The 7,857-nt window shown below is 51.1% G+C and overlaps 1 pseudogene; it reads left to right on the top strand.

The window, feature by feature from the left end:
* Nucleotides 1–3,457: 3,457 nt before the first annotated feature.
* Nucleotides 3,458–6,283, top strand: LOC144580012 (surfeit locus protein 2 pseudogene; annotated as a pseudogene).
* The last annotated feature ends 1,574 nt before the right edge of the window (nt 6,284–7,857 follow it).

Here is a 7,857-nt window from a genome sequence, read left to right as displayed (position 1 = left end):
AAAAACTACATTCATCTTCTTGTCTCACACAAGATAGTTTTGGTGCCCCCTTTGTTGCTTTAACTCTTGCCAAAGGGCATAACTTTGAAGTTTCCATTTTATCCTAAGCAGCTCATCAAGCTAGTACTTCTACATTAGGAATTCTCCTCTGATAGGAATTCTACTGCCAGCCATTAAAGTTATACACATCTTGGTCTCTGCCACAATCAGAACAACTACCATTGACTGAGAACTCATGCTCCAGTCACTGTTATGATGTGCTTCACTGACACTCTCTCGTGTTCTTACAGAAACACCACATAGTCATGCTTTTTCTAACTGCGGCAGATGCTGCTGTGTTTCTAATCAATATCCATTTTCCTCTTATTTTAAATTAAAGGGTGCTGTTCCATTCAGTCCCACTTTACTAGACTTCTGCATCCCCCCGATACTGTTAGTGTTGGTAGTCAAGGGCTCTCAATTGTCCTGTTCTCCTTAGGCCTTCTCCAGACTGAAGGGAGCTGCCTCACCTGGACAGCCTGTAGCTGGAGACTGACTGACACATGGTGCAAATGACTGTTCCTCTTGCCGCAGGTCAGGCCAACTCTGTGACGCAATCCATGCTCCAAAACTTTGGGTGTCAGACTAAGCCACACTTGTGTTGAGATCATCCTGGCTTACGTTGTCTCACCCAGCTTACTATTCCCCTCTCATAAGGTTATTCTCTCAAGAAAAGGTACAAAATCATTGCCGTTGCAGGCTCTGCTTTTAGAGGACCCAACCTGATAGACTGACTGCATTGCAGAAAAAAAATAATGAAGACCATCCAGTTAACAGAAGGAAACCAATTAGGGAATCACTGGAGGCTGGGTGAGTGGCACCCACTCCGAAATGGTAACAGTGGACACAGATGGGACTCAGATTAACCAGTTCATTTATTTTCCATAACCATATTTTATTTTCTTTGTGGCAATTATCATTCTCTGCTATTATAGCATTTTGTGTCTCTTAAAGGTTTCTTGTTTTTGTTTTTGAGACGGAGTCTCACTCTGCGCCCAGGCTAGAATGCAGTGGCTCAATCTCCATTCACTGCAACCTCTGCCTCCCAGGTCCAAGTGATTCCCCTGCCTCAGCCTCCCAAGTAGCTGTGATTACAGCTACGTGCTGTCATGCCCAGGTAATTTTTTTGTGGGGGTGGGGGTTATTTCTGGTAGAGATGGGGTTTTATCATTTTGTTCGGCCTGGTCTGGAACTCCTGACCTCAACCAATCTGCCCACCTCAGTCTCCCAAAGTATTGGGATTACAGGCAAGAGCCACGACACCCAGCCTCCCTTAAAGTATTTTTAAATATCTACCTTTTTAAAAGTTTTTATCTACCTTTATAGAGATACAAGAATGAGGACCTTTCCTAAGTACTGTCATATTCTCCCAGTCCCTAAAACAGTACTGTCAGATAATTATGCTAACTACACTACATATTTGTAAAATAAGTGAATGAAAAATGAATGGAAGAAGACTGATTGAGATTAGCTTGAAGGCTATATGGGATTGAGAGAGCTGATTAGGTAAGTTGAGATAGATCTGGGAATATCAAAAGAACTCTGGAGAATGATCTGATTGGTATATTAATTAAATACTGGAAATTCAGGAGAGAGAGTATAGGGCCTAGGATCATATTTGGGTGACTAAGCCCTTCACTTTAAAAGCTCAGTGTAGAACTTTCTGTAAAACCTTATAACTTGCCATGTTCCTTTTTGGCATTTTGGGTGATGCTTAAGAATGTTAAAGAATAAAAGACTCTTTGTGTTACCTGTACAGTGTATGTAGTAGAATTGTAACCTATTCCAGTTTTCATCTTATCACCAGCAAGCTTTTTAAAGCAGTGGAAACTACTTTTTCAGAAGGTAAAGCAACCTGTTTTGTTCACTGGGTGATTACTTGCTGTGAATACTTAATGATCATCTGGCTTGGAAACGTGTGTGTGTAATAAACTAGACTGCTACTACCTGTTAATTGCACTTTATAATTGCATTTTATCTCCTCTGCACGCCTTCAGAATCCTGGCTCATATCACAGTAAAAAGGTTGTGTACGTAGCTTGACTGACAGAGCTCATTTATTAAAGCTCTAGGGGGTTATGTTACTAACTCTGCCTCATGTGTTTCTATTTTATCTAATATTCTCCATTCAGATGTTCGCAAAAGGTCCATCTTTTAAATGCATAACTGAGGTACATATATGCTGTTATTGTTATTGTTGAAGCTATTGTTGAATAACTTTAGTTATTTAAAGTTAGTAACTAAGTTATTTTTATTGTTATTGCTGTTGAAGTTATTGATGGTTCAATCACTAACTTTTAGGCAACAATTGGTGGATCATTTATTTATTTATTATGACATCTTCTGCTTTATTTTTCTAGGAAAACAATGCTTTTACTAAACGTGCACAGGCGTGGGGATGGGAAGGCAGCAGGAGGAGTCAGGGAGGAGGGGCCCCTGCCTGGAGCGGGGAGGCTGACAGCAGCCACAGCCGGGCGTCACTGGCACGAGTTCCTGGTGACCCCTCGCTAGGCGGCCGCATTGCCCAGGATGAAGCCCACGGCCGCCGCACTGCCCAGAACGAAGCCCACGGCCAGGGACACTGTCTTGCAGAAGGCGCCGCGCAGCTGCTCCACGTGCTGGTTCAGGGTCCGCAGCTGGTCGCGCAACGGGCCCAGGATGCTCATGAGGCGGTGCGGGTGCCCCAGGGTCGGCAGCAAGGCGGCGTTCAGAGGCCGGGGTGCGCGGTCCTCGGGGCTTCCTGGAGCGCGGGAGGCGTCCACAGACCTCTGAGGGGACCGGTTGAAGCGGGGCGTCCAGGCGGGGTCAGCGTGGGGGCTGCGGGTGGTCGGCAGCGGGGCGGCGCCTGCTTGGCCGCGAGCCGGCTCGGGTGCGTTGGGGATGGACCTTGGCCTTGCTGGCGGCGCCCAGACCCCCGGTAGCGGCGGCGGGGCAGTTTACGCCCGTGGTCGCTCGGCAGCCCGGTGAGCTCCGGGGTGTGCTCGTCGAAGAGCCCGGGCGACTGGCCTTGCACCTGGGGGAAGCTGTCCCGGAGTAACCGGTAGTGGCAGCTGCGGCCCTGGCGAGGGCGGTGCACCTGCTGCCGGGCCAGCGCGCCCAACACGCGGCGGGAGGGGGCCAGCGCCTGGCGGAGCAGCGCTCCCAGCAGCAGCTCCGTCTCCCGCGCGCTCCAAGATGCGCGCGGCGCCGAGCCCGGGGACACCAGCTACAGGGGCACCGCCAGCGCGATCGGCGAGACAGGCCTCCGGGGCAGGGTCACCCGGTCGTCTCCAGACGGCGGTTCGGGGTCAGGACTGGCGGAAGACGGCCTCAGGGGCCAGAGCCGCATCGCCGGGTAGGCGCGCGCCGCCCGGGCCGCCCGCACGCGCTCCACGTGGTGCGAGCGGCGTCCGCAGGGTTGCTCCGAGGGCTTCCAGGCCATGAGCTAGCTGCCCGCCGACGTGCGGGCCTTCCTGCGCGAGCACAGAGCCTGCGGCTGCAGCCGGACGCCCGCAAGGCCAGGTGCATCCTGACAGGTCAGGAGCTGCCCTGACGCCTGCCGGAGTTCCAGGTCTACAACCGCGGCAGGAAGTACCAGCGACTGGTCCGCGCCTCCCCGGCTTTCAACTATGCAGAGTTTGAACCGCACATCATGCCCAGCACCAAGAACCCGCGCCAGTTGTTCTGCAAACTCACCCTGCGGCACATCAACAAGTGCCCAGAACACGTGCTGAGGCACATCCAGGGCCGGCAGTACCAGTGAGCTCTGTGTAAATATGCAGAATGTCAGAAGCAAGGGCTGGAGTACATTACTGCGTGCCTGGTGCACCGGAGGAGAAAGAGGGAGGACCGGATGGACGGTGATGGGCCTCGCTTGTGGGAAGCCTTCTGGGAGCCCATGTCCAGTGATGAGGGGGGAGCTCCAAGTGACGACAGCATGACAGACCTGTACCCACCCGAGCTATTTACCAGAAAGGACCTTTGAAACACAGAGGACATGGATGGCACTGATGACTTTTTGACAAACGAAGAGGACAAGGAGGCAAAGCCCCCAGAGCGTCCACTGATGAAGGCAGGAAGGAGACGGACATGGACTGGGGGCTGGTCTGGAAGCGCAGGAAGAAGCAGTTGGGCTCCTTGAAAAAGAAGTTCAAGAGTCATCCCCGCAAACCTAAGAGCTTCAGCTCCTGTAAACAGCCAGGTCAATAAAAGCACATGCTGAGAAGTTTCAAAAAAAAAAAGCTGTTTTCACGCCCGTCTCGGTTGTGGAGCGCCGTGATCGTGCACCGAGGCCCAGAGTGGTCGCCGCCCAGGTCCCGCCAGCCCGCAAGTCAGAGCATGGCGGCCATCCCCTCCAGCGGCTCGCTCGTGGCCACCAACAACTACCCGCGTGAGTAGCCCCTGCCCTCCACCACGCAGACGCCCCACGTACCACCTGCAGGACCCCTAAGGGCCAGTGGGCTGGTGGTCCCCGCACCCCGCCCTGCTGACGGAACCTCTCCTCTCCAGGCCACCTGGGTTCCACTTCCAGCAACAGCTCCTGCAGCAGTACCGGGTGCCCGGCAGAAGCCGTTCCCCACCCCCCGGGTATCCCCAAGGCTGACCCGGGTAACTGGTGGGCCAGCTTCTTTTTCGGGAAGTCCACCCTCCGGTTCATGGCCACAGTGTTGGAGTCTGCAGAGCACCCGGAATCCCCCCCTCCCCCAGGCCTCCCGCAGCGTGACCACCTGTGGCCTGGCTCAGGACACCCTGAGGAAGCAGCCGGGTGGTCAGACCAGCACAGCCAGCGCTGGGCCTCCATCCTGACCTGAGCGATGACCACCAGATCCAAGCCTGTGGAGGCGCTAGGCCACCAGAGCCCCTCCCGCCCCCACAACCCCTGCCACCCCGCCGTAGACTAGGCGGCTGCAGCCAGCAGACCTCCACATCCACACAGCAGACACCAAAAAGGAGTGAGGGTCCGGCTCTCCACCACCCGGCCCGCCCCAGCCCTGAGCAGCTTTCCTGACACCTGGAACTGTGCATCTGACACCAAGCAGAAAATAAACTCCCAGCAGCCACAGACACACACACACACACACACACACACACACACACACACAAACACACACACACACACACACACAAATACACACACACACGACAAAATCCTGACTGCGGGATGTTCAGCCGCCCCGCTGCCGACCGCCCGCAGCCCCCACGCTGACCCCGCCTGGACGCCCCGCTTCAACCGGTCCCCTCAGAGGTCTGTGGACGCCTCCCGCGCTCCAGGAAGCCCCGAGGACCGCGCACCCCGGCCGCTGAACGCCGCCTTGCTGCCGACCCTGGGGCACCCGCACCGCCTTATGAGCATCCTGGGCCCGTTGTGCGACCAGCTGCGGACCCTGAACCAGCACGTGGAGCAGCTGCGCGGCGCCTTCTGCAAGACAGTGTCCCTGGCCGTGGGCTTCGTTCTGGGCAATGCGGCCGCCTAGCGAGGGGTCACCAGGAACCCGTGCCAGTGACGCCCGGCTGTGGCTGCTGTCAGCCTCCCCGCTCCAGGCAGGGGCCCCTCTGCCCTGACTCCTCCTGCTGCCTTCCCATCCCCACGCCTGTGCACGTTTAGCAAAAGCATTGTTTTCCCAGAAAAATAAAGCAGAAGATGTCATAAAAAAAAAAACTCCTGACCTCAGGTGATCCACCTGCCGTGGCCTCCCAAAGTTCTGGGATTACAGGCGTAAGCCACCATGCCTTGCCCAGAAAGATTTCTTCAACATGAAAAATGGAATTACTGAGAACAAGAATGAAACAGTTAAAGATTCGTGTTTTATTGCCAGAATGCTTCCCTAGAAAGTTGTTCCAGCTTATACTTCCAGTAGTATTGCTGGCATTGAGATTTAACAAAATCTCCTGAGTATTAAAGGGAGTTCCCAATGACAATAGGACAGTTCTCTTAAATGTTACCTCTAGGGACAGTTAATCCTGCTTTTAAAATTCTAAATTTATGGTTAAAGATCTGGTAATGGTTAGTACAGTAAGAGAGATGAAAGGGAAGAGAAACATATCAATGTGAAGAGATGTTTCTCTATAAACCATAGAGACAAAGAGAATCAAATGTTGTGTCACACAGACATCACAGCCACTCATGTAATCTCAATGTATGGTTCCATATGGAAAGAGCAGCTGAGGCATGACCAGCTTCAGAGGAGGCTGCTCCGGGGTTCCTGTGTGAGTGCTACAACCTGCAGTTGTGTAACTTGGAGGATTAAATGGGGCTGAAAACAGGAGGATGTATTGAATGTCTGTTTTAGTGCTTTAGGAGTGGTTGAACACAACCCCCCATGTTGATTTCTGTATAAAGAACACAATGTCCATTTTCCATAGAGGATGAAACAGAAAGCCTGTGCACTGGAGATCACTGGGACCAATTGAGGAAAGGGGACAATATTGAAAACAAAGCACTTAATGAAAACTTAGATTCCCAGCTTTTTCTCACTGCTCAGCTTTTAGAATCCTGGCAATAGGGCTTCCTTCCTCTAAAAAGAGAATTCAAAAATATTCATCTGTGGGGATTAGACCAGCTCAATAAAGATAAGTCATAAAAATCCTGACATTAGGCATTTCCCCCAAAAATAGATCTAACAGCAAAATAATGGTCCTAGTGATAGGTTTCTAACACTAAATAACTAGAGGGATTTTAGGTCAAGCATGTGGGCCTTTAACTGGTAAGTAACAACATTTGATCTAAATCCTGGGGTACAGTGTGAGTTCTGGAGAGCTCTGAGTGGTGAAGAGATGACAGGGGCTTCATGGGAGACTTATCCAGCCAGGAAAGAGAATTTTAGAAGGTTGAGCCTGAAAGCAGGGAGGGCATTACAGTGCCGGAGGGGGAGAGGGGATTAGCATTCCTCCCCCCCTCCGGGGGAGAAGTCAGGGAGATGATTAGCATTCAGTCCACAGGGCTCCTGGGTTTTTCTGAGTCTAGAGACTTCTTAAAACATTTGGTATTTCTGGGGTTAATGTCTATTATGTCTTTTCTAAATGGCATGCCTTCTATTTCTTATAGGAAAGTTCTTGTTCATTATAAGATAATTAGGAACTTTCTGAAACTCTAAAGGAAGCTGAATGTTGCAAAGTAAGCTCACGGCTGAAGATATTCTTCCATTTTCAACAATGCTCTTATCAAACTGGGCAAAGAGAAGACTGAGTAAACACACCAGAGTGAACCTGAATCAGGAGAGGCTCAAGCTCTCCCAGGAGCTCCCCTAAAGGGTTTATGTAAGTCTTAGAGGATCTTCTGCAAAATGAAGTTCTCCTAGAAGCAATCACCAACTAGTTCTTTTCACATAAAATATTGATTTCCTGAAGGTAAGAGAAAAACTTAAACACTGAAATTTAATAGAGTTTATTTGAACATTCAGAGGTTCTATTTATTTATTTATTTATTTATTTTGAGACTGAGCTTCCTTCTTGTCATCCAGGTGCAATGGCTCGAGTTCAGCTCACTGTTGCAACCTCTGCCTCCTGAGTTTAAGCAATTCTTCTGCCTCAGCCTCCTGTGTAGCTGGGATTACAGGTGCCTGCCACCATGCCCATCTAATTTTTATATTTTTTGTAGGTATGGGGTTTCACCATGTTGAACAGGCTGGTTTCGAACTCCTGATCTCAGGTGATTCACCCATCTTGGCCTTCCAAAGATTACAGACATGAGCCACCACACCCAGCCCATGTGAAGATTCTCGAGTGGGGCAGTACCAGACCACAGCAGTCAGCGCTCCATAAGGAGGGGCAAGAGGGGCAACTTCGATTGAATATTTGCAGAAGCAAGACAAAGAAAACAATTCTGATTGGTTAGTGTGGA

The sequence above is a fragment of the Callithrix jacchus genome, chromosome 17, assembly GCF_049354715.1.
Source record: "Callithrix jacchus isolate 240 chromosome 17, calJac240_pri, whole genome shotgun sequence".
Lineage (NCBI taxonomy): Eukaryota > Metazoa > Chordata > Mammalia > Primates > Cebidae > Callithrix > Callithrix jacchus.
Note: the sequence above shows the minus strand (reverse complement) of the source record. Positions and strands in the feature narration are given on the sequence as shown.